Consider the following 26,123-nt stretch of genomic DNA (forward strand, 5'->3'; position numbering starts at 1 on the left):
CTCTACAATTATGTGGTTCTATGAAGATGCAGACATTTGGGAGTGTAACTCTCACATACACACAAACACACACAACAATAGAAGTTTATATTAGTAGCTCTCCAAACGCAGACTGCGTCCCTCCCAATATTCACCATAAAATGAACACTGCATCGTTTATCGGACGCCAGGTGACCAATTTAGTTTTGAGCTCAATTAACTTTCTCGGAACAACACAGCCCCTCTGTTTAGCCCTGTGTGTTCGCTCTCAAATTGAAATCTGACTACTCGAAGTGAGAAAAAGGATATTGCATGGTATAAAGGTTTCCTTCAGTGTACATTGTGGATCCTTGTTCTAAAGCAGACATAGGCAAACTCAGCCCTCCAGATGTTTTGGGACTACAACTCCCATCACCCCTTAGCTAACAGGACCAGTGGTCAGGGATGTTCTATTGCCTCATTACGTGCTCTCGCTCTCGCTTTCTTGGAAGCAAGATGGCTTGAGAGATTTGGAACCTTCCGCAGAAACCAGCCATTACCCTTAAGTGGCTTCCGTGTCATAATCAGAGAAATACAGAGCTACAAGGGAACCCAAAGAAGAAAAAGAAAAAGAGTTTGGATTTGATATCCCGCCTTTCACTCCCCTTCAGGAGTCTCAAAGTGGCTAACATTCTCCCTTCCTTCCCCACAACAAACACTCTGTGAGGTGAGTGGGGCTGAGAGACTTCAAAGAAGTATGACTGACTCAAGGTCACCCAGCAGCTGCATGTGGAGGAGCGGGGAATCGAACCCAGTTCCCCAGATTACGAGTCTACCGCTCTTAACCACTACACTACACTGGCTCATCTAGGCCCACACCCTGCAATGCAGGAATCACAACTAATGATGTCATTGAGCGGATTGTGGATGGAGCCCTTTCACTGATGACACACAAACCAATCAGAGTCAAACTACACACCGACCAGGGGAGAGAGACAGCGGAAGAAGATTGGAAGAAATTTAAGGATTATCTTAAGAAACATTGTAAAATTAATGACTGTTAGAATGATGCTGGTTTAGAAATTACATGGTTTTCAGCGGTAATGGATAAGTAAAATGAAAAGAAAGGTTAAAAATTAATTGAAAAACAAGGGAAAGGATTTGCTGAATTAACAAATTAGAAATTGGTATACAGAAAGGGGAGGTATGAGGAAGTCGGGGAAGTAAGTTATAAGAAAATAAGGGATTGAAATTATACTTGTTCCTTGTTATTTTTGTCTGTTTGTATTTTTGTTCTGTTTTGTTTCTTACATAAATCTTTGAAACTTCAATAAAAATCTTTTTTTAAAAAAACAGAGTCAAACTACACACCGATTGAGCTGTTTTGCTCCTTTACGAATCTCTGTTCATGAGCATGGCTCTCACTATTAAAATGATACAGGATGTGACAGAAGCGAGCCAGCAGTAAATTGCACAGAGCAAGTTGGAATTAACTCTTTATCAGCAAAAACAGGATCTGTATAGGAGTGTTGGGCATAGGCACAAACTCCTAGGGGCTGAGGCAGTTTCTGGCTTTCTTGTAACCTGGAGCCATTGGTTCAGGCCCTCCCCTCTGGAGCAGGAGAAAACGGGCTTGCTCCATCTTCCACGTGACAGTCCTTAAGATATCTGAAGTTGGCTATCATATCTCCTCTTGTTGTTGTTGTTTAGTCGTTTCCGACTCTTCGTGACCCCATGGACCAGAGCACGCCAGGCATATCTCCTCTTAGTCTCCTCTTATACCTGAAGGAGCGTCTCCACCCCCATCGTTCTGCCTGGACACTGAGGTCCAGCGCCGAGGGCCTTCTGGCAGTTCCCTCACTGCGAGAAGGAAAGGTACAGGGAACCAAGCATAGGGCCTTCTTGGTAGTGGCACCCGCCCTGTGGAACTCCCTCCCATCAGATGTCAAAGAGATAAACCTCACATTTAAAAGACATCTGAAGGCAGCCCTGTTCAGGGAAGTTTTTAATGTGTGACATTTAATCTTTGTTGGAAGCCACCCAGAGTGGCTGGGGAAGCCCAGCCAGATGGGCAGGGTATAAATAAATTATTATTATTATTATTATTATTATTATTATTATTATTATTATTATCCATGCTAAACATACCCAACTCTCTCATTCTTCATTTGAGTCAAAACTAGTTCTCTTCCCCCCTGGCCCCTGCATAAAATACCTAGCAGAGATGAAAAACAACATTCCCTTTGAGAATTTCCCAGGCTTGCACTCAGCGATGATATCAGGCAGCCCAGTCTGATTGGCCGTGTGACATCATGGCATCTTCCCACATATGTGAGATCTCTGATTGGGTGGGCTCCCCTATGTGACTCATCCGAGATCGTGAAAGGCTTGGCAGCTGGGAAAAGGGCAATGTTTGACAGGATGATTCACATAAACCGGTGAGGGGATGTTGGGTCCTTTTTTGTGGGGAAGCAGGTGTCACAACCCATTTATCTGGACATTGAATCAGAGGCTGCAGGGGCACCAGATAAGGAGATGGGTCAGAGGTGACTGTGGAAGACAAGGAGACCAGTGGGCCTGAGGTGGTTGGACAAGAAGCTCCAGAGAAAGCTATAGGGTCTACCAGGCCACCTAGGTCTGTAGGGCCAGAACCAAGACCTAAATGAAACCCCCTTCCCCTGAATAAGGAGATGCCTCATCCTGCACATCACCAGTTCAGGAGTGCACCAGGAGGGAGGCTGTGGTACATGTGAGGAACATTCTTCTTCAGGACAGAGGGTTGACTTAGGCTCTCAAGGGGTGGAGCCTAGAGACAAAGGTACAGAAGGCCTGCTCCCAACCTTTTTTGGGATTCTATAGCTCCCTTGGAGCTTTTTGTGGTCTTCCAGCTTTGCATCTTTCCTCATGGCTCCAACATCAAACCAGAACACAACCAAGTGGGTGGCAGTTCTCCCTACTGAAATTCTTGCCACCTCATTGCCAGAAGGCTAAAGTCAGCCATATTCTGGTCATTCAGCCCAAAGCCCAGCTGTCTGAGCCTCATTTTATGAAAGGGAGAGGAAGGAATCCATTGATACCATCTTCTCTGCTGCATTCCCATTCACGGCTTCACCCCCTTCTACATATTGAGAAGATAAGGCTTCCTGCAAGTCCTATCTCCTTGTGGAAGACAAAGGTTGTGCAGGGAGCCCACTCCAGTAGAGAAAGTTCCACACTGCATACATCCAGCCCTCCAACTTGTGGTGGGGGGACAGGAACAGTTGGGCAGAGCTAGTGTGGTCCTCCTCATCCTGTTTTAACCACATGTCGGTTGTGGCTAAAGCATGGGTAGGCAAACTAAGGCCCGGGGGCCGGATCCTGCTCAATCACCTTCTAAATCTGGCCTGTTTTTACATGAGTAGAATGTGTCCTTTTATTTAAAATGTATTTCTGGGTTATTTGTGGGGCATAGGAATTAGTTCATTCCCCCCCCCAAAAAAAATATAGTCTGCTCCCCACAAGGTCTGAGTGACAGTGGGCCGGCCCCCTGGGGCAGAACTCTAGCGGCACCTAGTGACAAAAGACAAGCATTACAAGATGCAGAACATCAACCAAAGGGGAGGAAAGAAGCAGGAATCCTGGTGGAGATTATGCATGTTTTTAAGCGGAAGCCATGGATAGCTGCTCACCAACCACACATATATATTAGCCCAAGTCCTGGGTGTGTAAATGCATTCTCTACTGCCATCATTTGCATTAACTACAAGGCTTACAACAGCACAGGCGCTGTGCAGTTCTTTGGGACTTTTTCCCGCAAGGCCTCAAATCGTTCTGGCTTTAGCGTGTGAAGTTCATGAAAGCAGACATCTCAAAGGAACATAATGTAAGAGCAGCTCACCCAAAAATAAATTAGGTTTTTTCTCCTCTCGTTGAGCAGGTGTGCATTAGCTTTAATTGGCACACACCTTCGGGGTTTTCTGCTCTGAAAATGTTCTGATTGTTCACAGGACGGAAACTGCAAAATCCCAAATTTCATGCTCGACAACAAAGTAGAAGAGAAAGAATGGGCCAGCCCAAGACAAGGACCAGAATCTCTCACAGCAAAAAGCAAAAAGGAGTCTGAAGGAGGAACAGATTTATTGTGGTAGGAACATTAATAGCCCAGCACCTAAGGGCTAAGGCAGATACACACAGGAGAATGGTATAGAAAAAAAGGTGGCAGACAATGGGGCCAGGAAACACAAGTTTGTAAAGTTTATGACATTTCTAGGCTGACCTGAAATATCTGCAAGACAAACACTATGATGGTTCACAACATCAGCTATTGGAAATAAAATAATTCCGTCCCTAATTTCACTGTCCTAACCCTCCACCCATCTGAAAACTTTACCAGGTGATCTTAGGCCAGTCAGGCTGTGCACCCGGTCTGGACAAATCCCAGATCATCAATCAATTCAAGCTGATTCAGGATTTGTCCAAGGTGAGTCAAGGCAGCCCCAGATCTCCCCTGGAGCAATCTGGGGCTGTCAAAAGGTGGGGGCAGTTGGAAGGCATCCTGAGTTGAAGGATCCATCCAGTCCACCCCCTGTAATTATGCAAGCAGAGACTCCCACCCTGATTAAATATGTGGTTTTAACAGATAGCATCTAACTTAAATTCCTCTCTCTCTCCTCCTCCTCCTCCTCCTTCCTGATTGGCTGGTAAAAACACCAGCTCCCACTCATCAGGAGCCAGACCCAGGACCGGTCCATCACACATCAGAAGCCCCATCCAGATTAGCGGCTAGCTAGCTCGCCCCATCAGACTCAACACCCTTGGGCAACGTTTATTACATTCTTTCTTCTAATTCCTTGTGGCAATAGCACAGTGGGACCAAATCACTTCTCATGCCCTTAAGCTTGCAGCCCAACTGGTTCAAATTTGCTCTTATTAGCCTCCAACAATTAATCAACCAAAGCTGGTTAATCAATTTATTAAAGGTTGCTGCCCTGGTGATAATCGGATGAAAAATGGTGGCTGTTGTGGGGAAAAGGAATCTTAAGTCTTGATAGGCTGGAGGGAGTCAACCTGAGGCATTTTCTCCCTTCTTAAAACATGGCCCCTGTTAAGCTGTGGGCGAGCATATCAGATGACACAGCAATTCTTCAAACAGCTCTTCTTTATTCTGAGGCCAGAACTGAACTGAGCTGAAGGGCTCAGTCAGCCTGCTTATATAGAGCTCCAGTATCTTGTTACTGTAACAACTTTCTAAAACTATCGAATCACTGAACATCACTTTCGATCCTTCATTTGCATACAAACTATCCAATCACTGAACTTCACTTTCGATCCTTCATTTGCATAACTATCTACAGTATCCCCCTGCTGGCCCAGGGTGAGAACTTCAGTACATAACAGCCCCAATATGCAATATTCCTTCACTCAACAAGCCATTTCTAGGCGGCTCAAATCTCTGCCTTTCCCTTCTTCGCAGTGGCCAACTAACATCTGCCAGAGGGTCCAACTTTACCATGAAATTTATCTGTTTATCAGATTTCTCCACCACTGGGAGATAGCGTGTAATTCCCTCTGACTGCTCGTAATGAAGGCAGATGGCATTGCACTTCGAATTCCCATCGGAGCTTTGTTTTTATTATTATTTCACTGCCTTCTGCATCATTTCCCCCAAACAACAAATCAGCGCTTGTCTCTTTTTTTAGGGAGAAGAAAAAGGCTAGGCAGACTAATTGCAGAGAGAGCCGAGAAAATTAACCAATCCCAAGAGGGACGAGATGCTTAGGACTTTTCCCAAAAGTTTTCTTTCCTTCTCTCTCATCAGCCAGTTCAATACGCTAAGCCCGAAACCAGCTGGGCCCAACATACCAGAGAGATAGCTTTCATCCTTACAGAATCTCAGAGTTGGAAAATCATCTAGTCCAGAGATGGGGTAGCTCTAAGACGGAGTTTCCCAAACTTGTGTCTCCAGCTGTTTTGGAACTACAATTCCCACCATCCCTGAACACAGGTCCTGCTGGCTAGGCATGACAGGAGTTGCAGTCCAACGACAGCTGGAGACCCAAATTTGAGAAACCCTGCTCTAAAGAATGGATGTGGCCCTCCAGGCTTCTTCACCTGGCCCTTGGCACTCTCCACAGGCCACATTCCTTACTAGTCTTCCTCCACATCCTTGTTAAGTGTTTGCGCCTAACTGGAATGGGTCCTCAACCTCAAATGTTGCTTCTTGCTTCCTTGGATGGAAGTGTGCATGTAGAAATGGCTGGAATGTCACCTCCTAGAGGTAAATGCTGTGGGAATGTTCAGGGTGGAAGGAGGGGATATATTGTTTATTAATATCCTTCCTAACTTGCGCTAGCAAGTTCCTTTACTTAGCAGAGTGCATTCTCCTTTACACAGCAGAAAACCAGTTGCAAACTTGTGTGAGTTTCTTAAGACAATAAGAAATTAAATCTGGCTTGAAATGTGTTCTAATATTTTCCTGGTAAGACCCCCTTGAATCCCTCCTAAAAGAATAAAGACACCACAGTCCTTTTCATAAGCGATAAAAAGAAAGTTTACTCACGATCAGGCAGAGCACAGTGTGATCCCTGAAAGCAGGCTTAAGGCTTAAAGTTACAAGCATATACAAACAGGTTTGCCCCATATGTGGGTTGACCTAGTGATGGCAGTTAGCAGTCCGGGAAGTTTGCAGGACGAAAGGAAGATGGAAAAGGGAGAGAGAGGCAGCATGCCTTGGCCTTTTACCAGGTCTGGAAAGGTCACGCCACCCACTACTCACATGCAAGGAAAGATGCTCCAACCCAGGAGGAACAGGAAGTTTCAAATGGGTGGACCAAACATCCCCTGCATGACCACTCTAGGAAACCAAGGAATGTTGTATTTGACTGCTCCCACCCACTTTTACCTCTGGCTCCACCCACCGCTGCCCTGCTGCCTCCGGAAGTGATATTCAGCCTGGAAAAGGTTCCCACCGCTGATCTAGTCCAATCTACTGGTGATGTGAGAAATCAGGTGCTACCAGGGTCCCTTCCAACTCTATGGATTCTATCATTCATTCATTTATCATGCAATTTGATGCACAATTTACACCAATTGTATGTATTTTTGTATACATTACTTGGCTGGAGCACTGCATTGCAAAACTCAAAAATGAGTGCATTTTGGAGGTTGGCGATGCTTCTGTTCTCGTATTGTTTCAGAAAGTGTGAATGAGGTAGCTTTGCCTTTAAATGCAAACAGGATCAAATTTCTTCCCCATTCCTAGGTCTATGGAGCCCAGTATCATGTTCCTTGCCTTGAAGCAGCTCTCCAAGATACAAAAGCCTTTCCTAATACTGCCACCTGAGATGCTTTAGCTGAGCCTTCTTCTGGAGATTCAAGGCAGCCTGAAGGAGCTTTCTCAACAAGCAGAGGAAGACAAGTGGGCTCCAGCTGGTGCAAAATACTGCAGCTGCACTGTTGAAGGGAACACACTCTTGCCAGCATGTAGCTCTGGAGCTCAAAAGCTTTCATTGGCTGTTCATACGGCACCAGCCAGGTTTGAGGTTCTTGTATTAATTTACAAGGTCCTTAACAACTTCGGTCCAGGATGCCTCAGTGACTGCCAGATCCCAGATCCCTGCCCAATCATTGAAATCTTAGAGGAAGTCACTGTCTGTGGTCTCCCACCTCTCAGATGCACAGCTTGGATCCACCAGGAGCTATGAATTGAATAACGTGGGGCAAATTTCATGTGCTCCCATTGCAGTTGAGATCAGAGAGACCCCCTGGAGTATGCGGAACTGGCCAAAATGTTGGGAAGAATCTGAGAACAGCGGGACCAGAAGTTCATCAAGGACTGGACTAAATTTGAAAATTATTTGAAAGACAATTGTAGTCAGTCAAACAAGATGGTAGGGTTGCAAGAAACTTTGTAAGCAAAGGTATAAAAATCACTGCAGAGAGGAATAAGAAAATATGATGCTTTGATGTTTTTGATTTGAAAGCAATAGTTAAGTAGTGAAAATGCAGAAATTTGAAATGAAAGATAGAAAATCATAAGGAAGGTTTGAAGGAAGTCATGGCCCTAAAAAGCCAAATTGTAAATGGAAAGCATTATTGTAAAATTAATAAAAATGAAATGGCAAGAGAGAGAGAGAAAGAGACCTGACCCTGTTGAATTTCTAGTGCCTACTGAATACTTTTTAAAAATTACAGCAACAGGGCAGACTTTGCTCTTTCAAATTTCAGTGCTGCCCTGTGTGAGCCCCAAATTTGGTGCATGCCCCCCACTGCCTCTCATCTTCTGCTCTGCTCCATTCACTATGTCATAGTTGCGGTGCCCCTAGGCTTGGCACCCAGGGCAATGGAACCGGTTGCATTGCCCTAAATCTGCCTCTGTCAGCAGCATTTTAATTGAACTCTGGTCTTATCTTTTTAACCAATGTTGACCTTGAGAAGCAGTCAAGTACAACATTCTTTGCAATGCTAAAGAAGACATGCGAGGGAATGTTTGGTCCAGCCAGTCAAAACTTCCTGTTCCTCCTGGCTGGAGCATCCTTCCTTTTGCATGTGATAAAGGGTGGACATGACCTAACCTGTCCAGGTAACAAAAGGATGAGTCACGCAGCACACTTCTTCTTTTTGACTTCCTTCTCCGTTCAGTCAGCTTTTTAGCTAGGACTGCTCTGCTAGCTCTCAGCTAACAGAAGCACTGGGATTATTCCCCCATATGGCGGTAGATCCACATGTACATATTTGTAACTAAGTCTGCCTTTAGGAATCCAACTGTGAACTGATGTGAGTAAACTTCTTATTCAAAGATTGTGGCATTTCTATTCTTTTTAAGGGGGATTCAAGGGAACTTATCATGAACATACAATTCAATCTGAGACAATAGTGAGAAGCTCACCAGAGGCTGCAGCCAGCTATCTGCTGTGCATGTAAAAGGTGAATATAACTCTGCTACATAAAGGAACTTGATAGTGCAAGTTAGGAAGGATATTAATAAACAGTTATATTCTCTCCTGCCACCCTGAACATTCCCGCAGACCTTTTCTATATTGTATTTCTTGTACACTGTATAAGACTAGTAAAGCAGTATATAAATTAGTTAAATAAAATGAATTCAAATTGCCATTGACCAGCCACTGATAGGACAGCATTGGTGCAACCATATTACAATACATCCCTGCCAACACCTCCTCTTAGATATCATTTAATGCAGGGGTAGGGAACCTATTTTGACCCTTTAGGGATGCCTTCCAGGGGTCGCATGCTAGTGGTAGGAGCAGAGGCAAAAGTGGACAGAGCAAGAAATGTAATTATTTATTGGACAGCTAGGTTCTACCTGGGATGCGGATGACGCTGTGGGTTAAACCACAGAACCTAGAGCTGGCCGATCAGAAGGTTGACAGTTCGAATCCCCTGTGATGGAGTGAGCTCCCGTTGCTTGGTCCCTGCTCCTGCCAACCTAGCAGTTCGAAAGCACGAAGTGCAAGTAGATAAATAGGTACCACTCCAGCGGGAAGGTAAACGGTGTTTCCATGCGCTCCTCTGGTTCGCCAGAAGTGGCTTAGTCATGCTGTACGCCAGCTCCCTCGGCCAATAAAGTGAGATGAGCTCTGCAACCCCAGAGTCGTCGATGACTAGACCTAATGGTCAGGGGTCCCTTTACCTAGGTTCTACCTCCTCTAACAGACCTTTCAGATTCCCACATTCAGAAAAGCAAAAGGCCTTATCAGAATCCAGAGAGATATTCTAAGCAGGCAGAAACCACCAAGGAGGATGTTCAGTGAGGGGTGCAGTTGAGGAGAGTCTAGAAGGCAAGAACAAAAGGCCAGAATTCCCCATCCTTGAATTAATATGGTGTACATAATTACTGAATAGGCAAGAAATGGGATGGGAAAAGTGCATTAGGACTTTTCAGCCTCTGGGGGTCATTGCCAAATTGGGAAGGGTGTTTGCAAAGGGACTCTGCAATATTTCTCATTCAATGGGGGATTTGATGCAAAGGCAAGAAGGCACAATTAGCTGGGACCATTTCACTCGCTCTGTGTGTTTCTTTACGTTTTTTGTGCCAGTGGTGAAGTCGGCCACTCTTCGCTCCCACTAAATAGCAAATCAGTGTGCAACTTGGGCGATAATTATTCCCTGATAGGTTTTAATAGCAGAGAGCTTCCTCATTCTCCGGCAAACCGGCTCTTTCCAAATTAAACTGATCAAGCTGTGAATGAATAAGGAGAGGCTTAACTTGAACCGCTTTTAAAAGAAAATGAAAGAAAGTACTTCCCATTGGAAAATATGTTTCGTTTTTGTTTTGTAGATTCACCCAAAGCAAAACCACATTTTACATCAGGGCAGTGTAGACTTGAGATCTGGAGATTTTGGAGATTTACTCGAACACTAAGATCTGCCTACTGAAGCCAGCTGCATAAGACATGCATGCTTAGAATGATAGAACAGCAGTTAATGGGTAAAAGAATTTTGAATTCCAGAAAGGAGCTGAGCTCCCAGTCAACGCAACAGGAAGGTCGCAGAAGTCTAGTCTGTGGCTCCAACTGCTTCAGAGATCATGGACCTGGAAATAGCTGCCTAGATGCTAAATGGTGTGAGTAAGTATGCAGAGCTGTAGAAGTGACTGTGTTATCTTTGACCAAAAAAAGTTAAGCATCTGCTGTGTGCAATCCTTTGGCTGGGAAGCACTCTTGACACCTGATATATCAGTGTGCACATACAATCTGAAACTACAATTAATCCAGAATGCGGCAGCTAGACTGGTGACTGTGAGTGGCCGCTGAGACCATATAACACTAATCCTGAAAGACCTTCATTGGCTCCCAGTACGTTTCCAAGCACAATTCAAAGTGTTGGTGCTGACCTTTAAAGCCCTAAACGGCCTCAGCCCAGTATACCTGAAGGCACGTCTCCACCCCCATTGTTCAGCCCGGACACTGAGGTCCATCTCCAAGGGCCTTCTGGCGGTTCCCTCCCTGCAAGAAGTGAGGTTTCAGGGAACTAGGCAGAGGGCCTTCTTGGTAGTGGCGCCCAGCCTGTGGAATGCCCTCCCATCAGATGTCAAGGAAATAAACAACTATCTGGCTTTTAGAAGACATCTGAAGGCAGCCCTGTTTAGGAAAGTTTTTAATGTTTGATGTTTTATCGTGTTTTAAATATTCTGTTGGGAGCCGCCCAGAGTGGCTGGGGAAACCCAGCCAGATGGGCAGGAAATAAATAAATAAATATTATATACCAATGGCATTTGCAACATTGGCTACTGGGTCTTCAGAAGCACAGGAAAGCAAGACAGAAGTTCCACAAGTCGGCTCCCACCAACCCCAAGTCTCTGATTTCCCCAGGCTAAGGACAAATGCATTTTGAGGTTACAGAAAGAAAATATGCAGATGGCCAGATAATTAAAATCTAGAGAGACATGGAGAAAGAGGCAGAACAAAGATGAGCTCCCATCATCTATTTGACTCACTCATGTGTCCCTGTACCTTTTTATTTAACAAATGAGCATTTTCTGCCCTGGCTCCCCACCACCACCACGATTGCCTCCCTTCCGCTCCAATTTCATTCCCTTCCGCGCGAAATCCCATTGAGAATAGCATCGCACTACAAAAGAAGAAAAGCCGCTTTCGCCCTCATCCTTTCCGACAAGCAGCACTGGAGGCAAGGTGAGAAAGAGAGAGATTTCCCCTCTGTAAATCTGACAGTGGCGGGTTAATGTTTTAAAAGAGAAAAAAGATGGGCAGCAAAGGGACTCCTAAAGTAAAATCAGATCCATTGAAGGTGCAATCCTATACACACTTGCCTGGGGGAAAGCCCAGTTGCACTCCATATAATGTGCTTCTGAAGAGACATGCATAGGATTGCATGACAATCCTGTCCCACTGTAACCTGAGACAGTTCAATAAAGAGAAATAACAGATGATAGCTTTGCAAATCATGGAATTGTAGAATTGTAGTGTTGGAAGGTACCTCTAAAATTCTGATGTAATTGACATGGAAGTTTGGGGAAAGGAAGGAAGAATATCAGCAGATATCCTTCACCAACCCTGCCTTGTGTGTTCCTTAGGTACAGTGGTACCTCTAGATGCGAACGGGATCCGTTCCAGAGCCCCGTTCACATCTAGAAGCAAACATAACCAGCGATGGCACGTCTGCGCACACGTGCGATGCTTTTTGCCGCTTCTGCGCATACGCGTGATGTCATTTTGAGCGTCTGCGCATGCGCAAGCAGCGAAACCCGGAAGTAAAGTGCTCAGTTACTTCCAGGCTGCCGCGGAGCGCAACTCAAACACGCTCATCCCGAAGCACATTCAACCCGAGGTATGACTGTACTTGTTTGCTTGGTTGAATTGTGCCTTTCAACTCTCGCTAGCCTGGATCAAGGACAGAGTTGGGTTTGCGAGAGGGAAGAAGCCGGGGAAAAAGTTGAAATTGACATTTGCTGCTCTGCCCATTTTTGCTTCACTACAACGGCCACCATACGTGGCCCTTGGTTTGAAAAAAAAATGCCCCCCACCTCTTGACTACGCACAAACGTCTGTTCTTGCAGGTGCAGCCAGTGCTTGATTTACATATACAGTGGTACCTCGGGTTGAGAACTTAATTCGTTCTGGAGGTCTGTTCTTAACCTGAAACTGTTCTTAACCTGAAGCATCACTTTAGCTAATGGGGCCTCCTGCTGCCACCGCGCCGCTGGAGCACTATTTCTGTTCTCATCCTGAAGCAAAGTTCTTAACCCGAGGTACTATTTCTGGGTTAGCAGAGTCTATAACCTGAAGTGTCTGTAACCTGAAGCGTATGTAACACAAGGTACCACTGTAAGCTGAACAAGCTATAGCTTAGGGCCCCACTCTCTTGGGCCCCCCCCAAAAAATAATGAGACTTTGTAAATTGTGTTTCTAAAGGAACTTTTCTTATTGCCAAATGCCAATGTGTTTGCATTGTTAAATTTGTTATGAATTTTTAAAAAATCATTTTAAGTTAGAGCTTAATAATTATTTCACTATTAATATACTTCTTAATTGTATTTCACTATTTAATATACTTCTTCTTAATTGTATTTCAGTTCAACAATTACTTTGATAAAACACACATTTTGTTATGTGCAAATGGCTTGAGATACCTATTAGGTCCGTAATTTACCATATAGCATATATTCAACACAAAAAAAAACAGCGACAATTTGTTGTTGACAAAGGACAGCTGGACATAGAAAGGGCCTCATTACCTTCCATAGCTTAGGGCCTCATCAAACCTAAGTCCGGCCCTGGGTGCAGTTTAGGATAAGTGGGGGACGGGGGGAGGGAGTCCAACCCTTCCACTCTTGAATGGAAACCATGGTTATTTTATAAACCCAGAAGCATTAAAGGATTCCTTCTGCACTGCTAACTCGCTCATTGTGAGCGAGGGCTTGCGACGGCAGCTGATGCCTGAGGGACATCGATGGAAGGTGCCCTGTTGCAAGGCTAAGGGTGATTACCTCTCTAAGACGTTTTGAAAGTGTCTTGGTTCTGAAATCCTCACTATTAATTCCAAATCCCCCCCCCCCCAGCAGCATCCGGACCCTCTTTCAATTACCCGCCACATTGGAGAGAAATCTTGTCTTCCTTTCGCTCTCACGTGGCACATTAAATCCCCCAGGCTCTTTGTTCCCGAAAGGTTATCATTAAACCCAATAAATTTAGAAGAAGAAGAAGAAAATAACAGTGTTGGGAGATGGAATTTGGGTTGAAATCGGAAGGCTTTTAACGAAGCTAACAATTAAGGATAAAACTTCTTCTTTCCTAACTCTCCTCGCTCCCTCACTTTCAGTTTACCTAATGTGCAGAATATGTTCGGGGGTTTTTTATGGAGTAAGCACCTCCTTTAAAAGGTTACATCTAGAAACATGCAAAAGGTTTCTAGAAACAAAAAAAAAGGTTACATCTAGAAACATGCAAAACCACCACACATCCTCGCAGATGATGATAAGAATGTGAAAAACAAAATGGGAGTTAGAGCCCTGCTCAGAGTAGACCCACTGCCAAGAATGGGCATGATTAACTTGAGTTACTTAATTGTAATAGGTCTCCTCTGAGTTTAACAGGATTTACCCAGCTTTTTAGAATGCTATTGGGGGGGGTGTTATTGCTGGTATTTTTTTTAGTATTTTAACTGTCTTTTACTGGTTTATTCTTTTCTTAAACCACATGAGGGGGGTTTTTTGGAGGGGATTACAATCAAACAGTATGAAATGAACAAATAACTTGATACAAGCCATAGGATTGGGTGCAACCCCATAAGGTTTTATTGAGCTAAATTTTACTCAAGAGTAAAATTTACTCACGTGTAAATTTTACTCAAGAGTAAAATTAGCTTTTACGCAGGAGGCCAAGGTGGCTCTCTCCTGGAGCACTTCTCATGTGCCCTGACTAGGGCCAGGGAAGGAATTTTATTCAATTCACATTTGAAAGCAAAACTGCCTCATTCTCTTTTGCAGCATACTATGAAGACTGAGGGGACGCGGGTGGCGCTGTGGGTAAAAGCCTCAGTGCCTAGGGCTTGCCGATCGAAAGGTCGGCGGTTCGAATCCCCGCGGCGGGGTGCGCTCCCGTTGCTCGGTCCCAGCGCCTGCCAACCTAGCAGTTCGAAAGCACCCTCGGGTGCAAGTAGATAAATAGGGACCGCTTTCTAGCGGGAAGGTAAACGGCGTTTCCGTGTGCAGCTCTGGCTTGCCAGAGCAGCGATGTCACGCTGGCCACGTGACCCGGAAGTGTCTCCGGACAGCGCTGGCCCCTGGCCTCTTGAGTGAGATGGGCGCACAACCCCAGAGTCTGGCAAGACTGGCCCGTACGGGCAGGGGTACCTTTACCTTTACCTTTTATGAAGACTGAATCACAGCCATTCTTCAGAATCCATTCTTCCTTAAATGTTGCAGTGCCGTTCTCAAGCCAGGTGACGTGTACACAAATGCGTGTACTAGGATCAAGTGTGCATACAAATGTTTGTGGCAGTGAAGACAACATGTAAGAATGCATTATATTAGGGGAGATTGCTTTGGAAACATCTGTGCATTAGCAAAAGGGCATACAAATTTGGGTATATGAGGAGAAATTCACACTAGAATCCTGTTGAATTATCACAAGAATCTTTTTTATTATTTATTGCAAGCTTGATGTGGAGATGTGGAGAGCTGATCTTAAGATTGGAAGAAACCAAAATGGACAGAGTCACACATCCCTAATCCTGACTCTTGAAAGCTTCGTGTTTTTGCTCCTCTGCAATTGCAAGCGGTGGAGTTTGGTCCACTGCCCCACTGACCTCAGTCTGCTCTCAGACAGCCCCCACTGGCTATCCTTCACTCTGCTGCCACCTACTGTTGGCCTCCCTGCCTTTCACCCTACCAGCAAATACTGGCTGTGATTCAGAGGCTGACAATCTTCTTTCCCGCCAACTGAGCTCCACTCACCGCCACCGTGGTGGTTAAGCAACTTGCCTCTCTCAAAAAGGAAGATCCAGGTTCCAGTTCTGCCCTCTTCCCCTCCCGTTTGGATTAGGTTGAATCCAACCTGTTGCTCGCCGGGTGAAGACAGAAAGAGATAGTGTTTAATTAAGGAACCGTGGGGAGACGAAAGGGCATCCATTTTGTCACAAAGATCAATTGCCAGGCGAATCAAATTGCCAAATTGAATCAAATTGCTTAGCAGACAAGAGCCCTCGGGCTCCCTATTCTTCACAACTAAGGAGAAAACGACACTGATTAGATGATATTGATCACGGAAATGGCTCATGCCCAAGATGTATTATTTGTTGCTATTACACTATTACTCTGTCATTGGAATCCTCCTGTTTGGAATGACTGTCTAGACTACCAGGGAACTCCAGCCCTAACTCTTCATAAGATGTACCACACACCACGGTAAAGGGGTGGGTTTTTGTCAGGGAGAGCAAAGACTACGTTTGCCATCATAGGTGCCAACTCCCTGGAGCCCTGGATGCCTGAGCACCCACAAAACTCCGCATGAAGGAGCTGGGCACCCACAAATTTCGGTGTCAGGATCTTTCTTCTTCTTTGGCTATCACTCATAGCCGAGTAAGATTGTCTTCCATAAATACGGTTTTAACAATGAGTCCATAAAAGACTGTGGAGGCCAATTCTGGATCCACACATCCTTCCACAGTGGGGACATGGGTTTCCGGGCAGGAGTTGACCATGGTGTGGATTTGCCAAGTATGCCTTCCTCTTAGCATGTTTCTCCCTTGTGTCCTGAGTTTGAGTGTCTTAAAAGCCCATAGTCGATACAAAAAAATTCCTTCCAATAGCACCTTAAAGACCAACTAAGTTACTTCTTGTGCATGCACACGAAAGCTCATACTAAGAACTAACTTAGTTGGTCTTTAAGGTGCTACTGGAAGGATTTTTTTTTGTTTTGACTATGGCAGACCAACACGGCTACCTATCTGTAACTTAAAAGCCCATGACACCTTTGGTGAAGGCTGTTCTCCAATTGGAGCGCTCGCAGGCAAGTGTTTTCCAATTGTTGGTGTTTATACTACGTTTTAAAAAAATTGCCTTGAGAGAGTCTTTGAACCTCTTTTGTTGACCACCAGCATTACGCTTTCCATTTTTATGTTGGGAATAGAGTAGTTGCTTTGGAAGACGATTGTCAGGCATCCGCACAACATGACCAGTCCAACGAAGTTGATGTTGAAGAATCATTGCTTCAGGAAGGGCCATACACGCTGCATGGTACCCATGGCCCCGGGCACCCATAGTCGCGGGGCCAAGTTGGCACTCCTGTTTGCAACTCAAGGGATGGCTTGGAATCGGGCGCAATTCAGTGACAGTATGCATTCTGGGAAAAGGCACAGTGCACCTGCTTTGCAGAGCATCTCCTTGGCATGCAGAACCTAGCAGTTTCAATCCTTGGCATCTCAAAATAGGGGAGTGTATCCACATAGAATCATAGAACTGTAGAGTTGGAAGGGACCCTGAGGATCATCTAGTCCAACCCCCCATCCAATGGAGGAATAGGCATCTGTCCCATGCAGGGATCGAACCTGCAACCTTGTCTCTAACCAACTGAGCTATCCAGGCTGATACATAATTGATCACAAGACACGGCAAACACACACAACTTGAATAGCAATGCCCAAGGCTGGATTTAGGTTTCATGAGGCCCTAAACTACTGAAGGTAATGGGGCCCTTCCTATGTCCAGCTGTCCTTTGTCAACAACAAATTATCGCTGGTTTTTGTGTTGAATATATGCTATGTGGTAATTTAGGAACCTAAAAGGTAGAGGTAAAGGGACCCCTGACCATTAAGTCCAGTTGTGACCGACTCTGGGGTTGCGGTGCTCATCTCGCTTTATTGGCTGAGGGAGTCGGCGTACAGCTTCCAGGTCATGTGGCCAGCATGACTAAGCCGCTTCTGGAGAAACCAGAGCAGTGCATGGAAACGACATTTACCTTCCCGCCGGAGCGGTACCTATTTATCTACTTGCACTTTGATGTGCTTTCGAACTGCTAGGTTGGCAGGAGCAGGGACCGGGCAACAGGAGCTCACCCCATCGCGGGGATTCGAACTGCCAATCTTCTGATTGGCAAGTCCTAGGCTCTGTGGTTTAACCCACAGCGCCACCCGCGTCCCTATTTATGAACCTACTAAGTATCTAAAGCCATTTGCCACTGTTACTGTATGTAGGTTTTATTTTATTTGTTTTCTATCTTATATTTTGGAAATGTACATCCAAGTTTTTTTTTTCCTTTAATTTTTTTTGGGGGGCCCAAGAGAGTGGGGCCCTAAGCTGTAGCTTGTTTGGCTTATACATAAATCTGTTGCCAATGCCCATCAACTTTGGAAATTGGCCCCCTCAAATTTGGGGGGGGGGGCTGAAGCGACCTTGGCCCCTAAGAGTTGACTCCTATGTCTAGGGCTGACTACTGTCTGAGCCCTGGAGAACCTCAGTCAGTCAGTATAGACTAGTGGTTCCCAAAGTTGTTTCTTCCCCCATGGATCAATCAAAAATTGCTGAGGTTCTTGGTGGATGACTTAAATGGTTTCTATCCCTGCCCTAGCAATTGTTACACATTGTGCTTGATGCTCTATGGATTTTAATTCTATTTTTGCAGACACACTATTGGTCACATGAATGAAGATAATGGACATGGTCAGCAGTTGGGGAAACTTTGGCATAGGCAACACTGGACTAGATATAATGAATGCTTATGTTGTTTTCACCAACATAAAAAATATACAAGAATCCCCCAGCTCTGCTCTAACCAGTGTGCTCCATTGCCCCTTCTCCTTCTCCTATTGTTTTTGTTGCTGCAGCTGCTACTGCCGCTGTTACTACCATCTGAAAAATGCATGTCCTGCCCCACATTATTCCCAAGTCCCTTGCACCCAACACGGAAACAGCTGTGGGCAGAGCATTATTCCTCAGAGACAGATGCTACGAAGAGCAATGGCAATATGTACATTCATTATCTCAATAGCCCCAACTGAATTATGCTAAACGAATGGCTGATCCGCATTCCGCGGAGTATCCCAACGGCACTGGGGGAATCGGGAATGTAAATGCTGGGGATTTAGATTACTTCCCACAGCATTCCCCCCACACCCACCCCACTCCCTGCCCAGATGCCTGCATTTTGTTCAAAACTTGATTTAGCGCTCGCAGAAGCAGCCAGATGGCAGCCCCCAAGTTTTACTCATAAATACAGCACAGAGAGGCAAAAAGCAATCCCCCTGGATCTTGCCAAGAGAAAGGAAAGAGGCCAATGGAACTCTTCAGGAGATGGATCGCTCCTCTGCTGTCAACCTGAATATCTACAGCAACCAATGGATGAAGAGAGCTGGAGTTGGTCTGGGTGAGGCCATTTTCCAAGGCTGTGGAACTTCATGTCTACAGACCAAAAGCAACCCTCCAGCCCCCTCAATTTGGCCCTTGGGGCTCTCATAACAATATAGAGGGGCCTGCTCTATATTGGCAGACCCAAAAGCCCATCCAGTCCAGCGTAATAATAATTAATTAATAAATAAATAAATAAATAAACAAACAAACAACAACAACAACTCATTATTTATACCCTGCCCATCCAACTGGGTTTCCTCAGCCACTCTGGGTTGCTCCCAACAGAATATTAAAAACACGATATAACATCAAACAATAAAAACTTCCCTAAACAGGGTCTTCTCAGTATGGCGCCATCCCATCAGATGTCAAGGAGATAAACAATTATCTGACTTTTAGAAGATATCTGGTCTTCTAAAAGTCAGATAGTTGTTTATTTCCTTGACATCTGATGGGAGGGCGTTCCACAGGGCGGACACCACTACCAAGAAGGCCCTCTGCCTGGTTCCCTGTAACTTCATTTCTTACACAGGGAGGGAACCACCAGAAGGCTCCTCAGAGCTGGACCTCAGTGTCTGGGCAGAACGATGAGAGTGGAGACGCTCCTTCAGGTATACTGGGCCGAGAATTCACCTGAACACATCTGTCTGCCCCTAACACGACTTAGGTTGAAACTGGCTGTTGAGAAAGAATTCGAGCTTTTTTGCACGAGATCTTGGCGGGCATTTTGGGTGCTGCGATCTCTCCAGATTTTACAATGCAGTTCCGCAGTCATCATGCTTACAAAAATGCATAGTCTGTGTGCATAAGAAACCATCTGTCCACGAAAGATCACATATAAAACCATGCTACGCCAAATTACTTTGCAAAAGCATTCATACTAGGGAAAAATGCATTTGCGAACATGTGTAGATTAAGAGAAATTCACAGTAGAATTTTCATGAATTTTCACACAAAAAAGCAAAAGCCACAAACCAGCGTAGAAATGTGGAGATCTGAACTTAAGATCTGCAAAATAATAAATGGAAATAAATCGAAATTGACTGCTTCGCCCTTCCCAACATCGCGGGTAAGTAGGGATAGGCAGCCTCACTGCAGCCTCACTGTCCAAAATAAAACCAGCAAGTGTTAGAAATGAAGAAACATTTCTTTTTGGCATACTGAAAGTCCCGTGCTCCTCTCCAACCACTGTCTTTTGTTTTTCCCCCCTCTTTGTATTGTCTTCTGGGACAATTTTCTGTTGCATCTTTGAGAGAGAGTCATACTTCATAAGACAAAGGAGCACAGGCATGCATTTCAAACAGCCAGCGAAAGCTTAAAACAGGAACGAAAGGGTGGAGAAAATAGACTGGTTTGTATTCCAGGCACTCTATTGCGTGTCTGCGCAACCTTCCCCCCAGTTTCCCATCCTCCCTGCCCCCCTCCCCAGCCAACAGACAGCATTATATCTGCACCATAAATTAAAAGCACATGCTAACTTTGGAGCCTTTGGCCAGCATCAACACTCCCATCCTCCAGCATTAGCCATGCTGTGTGAGGGTTATTTGATGTACCTCCATCTTTAGAGACAATAAAAGTACCATTTTGTATGATGCATACTTTGGCGATGGGATTTGCTGTGTGATGAAGGCTGCTGGGTTAGATGACCATATAAAAGGGGGGGTAGTTTATTTGTCTTCTGTCTTTCCTCCAAGGAACCCAAGGTGGCATTCGTGATTCTTGCTCCTACCCCGGACACCACCTTATGAGGAAGGTCAGGATAAGAGGCAGTCATTAGCCCATGTGAATTTCATGGCCAGGGAATGATTTGAACTTGGGCCATTGCAGTCTAAGAGTGGGATTTGATACTTCCTACTCAGAACAGACCAGCTGAAGTTAATAAACACAGCTAGCTTGGGTCCACTAATGTGGTCTAAACCACTGAGCCTCTTGGGCTTCCCAATCAGAAGGCTGGCAGTCTGAATTCCTGCAACAGGGTGAGCTCCCGTTGCTCTGTCCCAGCTCCTGCCAACCTAGCAGTTCGAAAGCACACCAGTGCAAGTAGATAAATAGGTGCCGCTGTGGCAGGAAGGTAAACGGCGTTTCCATGTGCTCACGGTGTTCTGTTGTGCCAGATGTGGTTTAGTCCTGCTGGCCACATGACCCGGAAAGCTGTCTGTGGACAAACGCCGGCTCCCTCGGCCTGAAAGCGAGAGGAGCACCGCAACCCCATAGTTGCCTTTGACGTGGCTTAACTGCCCAGGGCTCCTTTACCTTGACCTTACTAATTTCAGTAGGTCTATTCTTTGTAGGACTTTGGGCCCCATCTGCACTACGCATTTAAAGTATCGTCATACCACTTTAAAGAGTCTTGAGAAAGCCCTTACAAGCAGAAAGATGTCTCTATCTCTTTCCTCCCTCCTCAACCTCTCTCAAACCTCTGCCTCTCTACCCCTCCCTTCCCTTGGTCTCTTGCTCCCTTATTCCTATTTTCACTGGCCTCCAGTTCCCCATCTTTTCTACCATCTCCCCAGCTGAGATGGTGAATCGGGTCAATGCATCTAGCTGTTAACAAGAAGGTCGGTGGTTTGAGCTCACCCAGACACGGCTGTGGGCAGGATTCCCACTAGATGGCTCTTAGGGTCTCTTGCAACTCTACAGTTCTATCGTTCTATTTTTCCTCAGCAGTCATGAAATTGGGAGAAAAGTAATGACAAACCTAGACAGCATCTTAAAAAGCAGAGACACCACCTTGCCGACAAAGGTCTGTATAGTTAAAGCTATGGTTTTCCCAGTAGTGATGTATGGAAGTGAGAGCTGGACCATAAAGAAGGCTGATCGCTGAAGAATTGATGGTGCTGGAGGAGACTCTTGAGAGTCCCATAGACTGCAAGAAGATCAAACCTCTCCATTCTGAAGGAAATCAGCCCTGAGTGCTCACTGGAAGGACAGATCCTGAAGCTGAGTCTCCAATACTTTGGCTACCTCATGAGAAGAGAAGACTCCCTGGAAAAGATCCTGATGTTGGGATAGATGGAGGGCACAAGGAGAAGAGGACGACAGAGGACGAGATGGTTGGACAGTGTTCTCGAAGCTACGAACATGAGTTTGACCAAACTGCGGGAGGCAGTGGAAGACAGGAGTGCCTGGCGTGCTCTGGTCCCACGGGGTTACGAAGAGTCGGACACGACTAAACGACTAAACAACAACAAATTATTCCTCAGGTGCCTTCCCCCACAATAGTTAGCTCCTTCACTCACAACATTAAAAAAAAAAAACTTCTCCAAAAAGTGGAGAAAGTCAGACAAAGGTGGGGTGGTGATTTGTCTGGGGGATTCAGGGCAGACAAAAGAAAGTACGTCTTCATTCCCACCAAAGAAGAATGGATAAGATAATGGACTATGCAGAATTTTGCTGCAAAATTAACAGCAAAATTAAGAGAATCTAATGATGAGTGTTTTGTGGAAGAATGGGTGCCTTTTTCGGATTATTTAAAGAAGTATTATAGTATGATGAACTCGCAGGCAGGGTTTGACCTATGAGCAACAGAAGTAATTAGATTATAATATCATGGTTATGATCTAATGGATAGCTGATAGGATGTAGCAGAAAGGGAGAAAAAACAACTCCGTGGAAAACAGGGTGGGAAGACGACGGGGGGGGGGGGAAAGATGCAATTGTGCTTTGATTGTATATGTTAAAAATGTTGAAACTTAATGAAATATAATTGAAAAAAAGAAGAAAAATTATATCTTTGCACAGTGCTAGTTAAATGGTAGTGATGATCACCAACTTGGATGACTTTGAAAGAAGAGGACTGGGCAAATTCATGGCCGATAAGATTATCCGTGGCTTCTAGCAAAGGCTCTACTTGCAGAGATGGTCTTGGAAACAGGGACCGAGCCTGCAAACAGGGATTCTCGAAAGCAGGCTGCTGGTGGTAGCACTGCAAGAGAACGCTGGCACTTTGCGACTGCAAAACGTCAGGGGCTGCAGTCGCTTTGAGGCTGCAGCAGAAAATAGCAGAGGCGAGAATGTGCCCACTCAGCAAGTCCAGGGGAAAGCTTAGCTCTCAGCAAGCAATGCCGTGGGACCGCATCCCATTCCTTTATTGCTGTCAGGAAATAAGCAGGCGAGGCAACTGGCTTCCAGCTCCCGGCATCCAAAAAGACCGTTTGCTGCCAAAAATCTTCTGACCCGCTTCTCTGCCACCCAGCAGCGAGGAGGGATGGCTATATGATTAGGAAGAATCTTGGCGTTTTGCTACCGATGCAAGAAATGAATTCCTCTACCCTCCCGCAGTGCTGCTCCTCTTCCTGTTCCATGTTGTTAACTGGCATTAACCTCAGCATAATATACTGAACAAAAATATGAAGATGCAGGGGTCTCAAGAGGATTTGTTTAGAGGAGGCCCTCTTGCAGAGCTTGACTGGCAGGCAATTAACAAGAACCTGATGCTCTTCAGTGCTAATTAAGATCACTTTGCCAGATCAGGCCATCATGTCTGGTAATCAGCAGCCCAGCAGATGCCTCTGGGAAGCCCATGAGGACACGGAGGGCAAAAGGATGGCCCCTTTCCCCTATTGACTAGCAGGGAGACAGGGGTAGACTGTGTCTAAAGCTGGAGGCTCCAGTCAAGGTCCAAAGTCAGTTGACAAGTCTTGTCTCACTCAGTGGTTAGAGCACGGGTTGGGAACCACAGACCCAGAGGACAAAGGTGGCCTCCCACATTTCCGGTCAGCCCCTGGGAATCTCCCCAGGATAAGACCACCACCAGGGCATTGGCATGGCTGGAATGTGTCCTTGAACAGTGAACCATAGAAGAGTTGTAAAGGACCACAACCCCTGGCAATGCAGGAATCTTCTGCCCAACATGTTGCTCCCCTGAGCAGGAGTGGTGAGCAACATTAATGGCTGTCACTTGCCTTCACTTCCCCCACCCCACTGTCCTGCTCATAGTTGTGAAGAATATTCCAATGTTATGAATGGTCTCTGTCACCCTTAAGAAAAAGAGGTCTCAATAGGCCAATACATACCGTATTTTTCACTCCATAAGATGCACTTTTTTCCTCCTAAAAAGTAAGGGGAAATGTCTGTGCGTCTTATGGAATGAATGTGTGATCAATCACTGGCTCCCCTTCCGGCCCCGGCCCCTTGCCCAGGCCTCCATTGTTGAATGTTCTGCAAACGGAGGCTGTTTGTTTCCCCAGCGACATGTGACTGGCTGATGAGATTATCTGTCTGGAAACTGTAGAAACGGCTCCCTTTCCTTTACTAAAGAAGCTGCAGAACTGTGAGTCGAACCCCATAAAAACAGGATTTTTTTCCCTTTGCAAAGTAAGCTCAACAACTGTGAGCTGATCCTCAAAAAAAGGGGCTTTTCCCCTTTGCAAAAGAAGCTGCACAACTGTGAGCTGATCCCCCCCAAAATAGGGCTTTCCCCCTTTCCTCCTCTAAAAACTAGGTGTGTCTTATGGAGCGAAAAATACAGTAGGTGGGCTGTCCCTGTACCTTCTTTAAGTTCTCAGAGTTCTTAACCAAGCTCGAGGTGGTCACCTGAACTAGTCAGATGTTTAACTGATCATCCATCACAGTCAGTCCATCATCTGAACAATAAGACTTGAGAGCCATCTTGCGCAAACATGGCAACTAGACATTCCGTTCTGGCGACTGCAACCCTAGTTGAAGAAGGCATTTGGCACCTAGCTTATATATTGGAGTTTCTAACACCGGTAACCTACTTAGTGTGGACACAGGAGGTTGCGTTGCCTCATACTGAGCCAGATCTCAGTCCGCCTAGCACAGCATTGTCCATGCTCAATAGCAGCAGCTCTCCAAAATTTCACCCCAACTGGAGATGTTTGGGATTGAACCAGGGACCTTCTTTATTGCTAAGCAGGTGCCCTGCCACTGAATCATGAGCCTTCTGCACTCAGCTAGGTGGTCTCATCTTTTTTTATTTATTTTTTGGGAAGACACCTGTGCATGAATTTGTTTTGTGTGTGTAGATCAGTGCACGCTGACCAATGCACAGTCTTTGCAGTAGTGCTCTGTTCCGATGGCATGAAGTAGTCACGACAAACCGGTAGATTCCTATCTGCTGCAGCCTTCATCCGCCTTCACAGCCATTGTAACATACCGCTTGTTATCATCCACCTGTTCTGCCATTGAGGACTTCTTGGATCATTCTTTGTCTAGCTCCTTCCCTTTGACCTTACCACCTTGGGTGACCCTACTGGGAGTACGAGATTCCATCATAGGAACATACAAGCCCACTCACCATGACAAGGCGATGATCCAGCAAGTGGGTCAGCTAGGTGGACCAATGGTCTGACTCTGTATAAGGAGGCTTCCTATGTCCCGAGGATGCCATGGGTGATGCTCAGCACCTGTTTCAGGACCAATAGATAGAAAATGGTCCCTCTTCCCCGCACGTCCAATGGCAAGCCAGCGTTGAGAAGGGGGGACTGCATTATCATATGCAGTGCTGCGGCTCAGCTTAAGGCAGCATCAGATATAACTTAAGCCCCCAATCAATCAAAGGGAGCCACTGTCAAAGGCTCAAAGCAAGTGGATGCCCTTTGCTCAGATTACGTTTAAGGCTTCTTTCAATCTCTTCAGAGCTACAAATCCAGTGCAGGTGTTTTTTCCTCCCTTCTGAAGCTTCCCTAAAATGACATCCTACTTAAGGCAATCTGAATGGGCCATGGAAAGAATACATCAAAGTAGCACAGATTTGGTTTTCTGGGTGTGTGTGTGTGCTTTTTAATTTTCCCACAAAGGTAGTTGGCTTAGGGAAGGGAGAGGTGAAATACGGTGCAGGAAATGGAAGGGAGATAGGAGGAAAGAGGGGGATTTTTAAAAATCAAGATTCAAAAGTTTGCAAAACAGTAACGATTATTTGTACAACGTCATTGGAAGATGAAACTTCCCTCTCCAAGAGCAGTATACCACGGAGTGGTGATGCTGTGGACAGACAAGGGGAGCAGACATCTCCTTCATGCTCTATTTGTGAGAGGAAGAACTGTTTCCATAATAGGCATTGATACTTAAAGAAATAATAATGTAGGAGTATTGAGTGGTATCCAACTGACCCTTACTGAGAGTAGGCATGCATTCAGACATGGGGGAAGTTGTGTTAGTTTTCCTGGCTACAATGCTAGCATGTCTATTTTCTATTTTCTAACATTCCTTTCACATTGCAGTAACTGTTGCGTTACAGAACTGCAGCTTTTTGACTGATATGTTCAGTGCTTTTCTTCTGGGGGTACGCAGACCCCTAAACATTTTGTGAATCTTTGTACTTTTGTTCACTAACTGCATTTATTTCCCCCAATTTGAACTATAAAATGGTGGTTTTCTTGAGTCAAAATGAGAGTAC

At 45.4% G+C, this 26,123-nt stretch overlaps 1 protein-coding gene across 2 annotated transcripts in view; it reads right to left on the bottom strand.

Annotated features, from left to right (window-relative positions):
- GRIN2A (glutamate ionotropic receptor NMDA type subunit 2A) overlaps positions 1 to 26,123 on the bottom strand; it is a 221,617-nt gene that overhangs the window by 86,568 nt on the left and 108,926 nt on the right. The gene's annotated exons all lie outside the window — the stretch shown is intronic.

The sequence above is a fragment of the Podarcis melisellensis genome (assembly GCF_964234715.1).
Source record: "Podarcis melisellensis genome assembly, chromosome: 14".
Classification (NCBI taxonomy): domain Eukaryota; kingdom Metazoa; phylum Chordata; class Lepidosauria; order Squamata; family Lacertidae; genus Podarcis; species Podarcis melisellensis.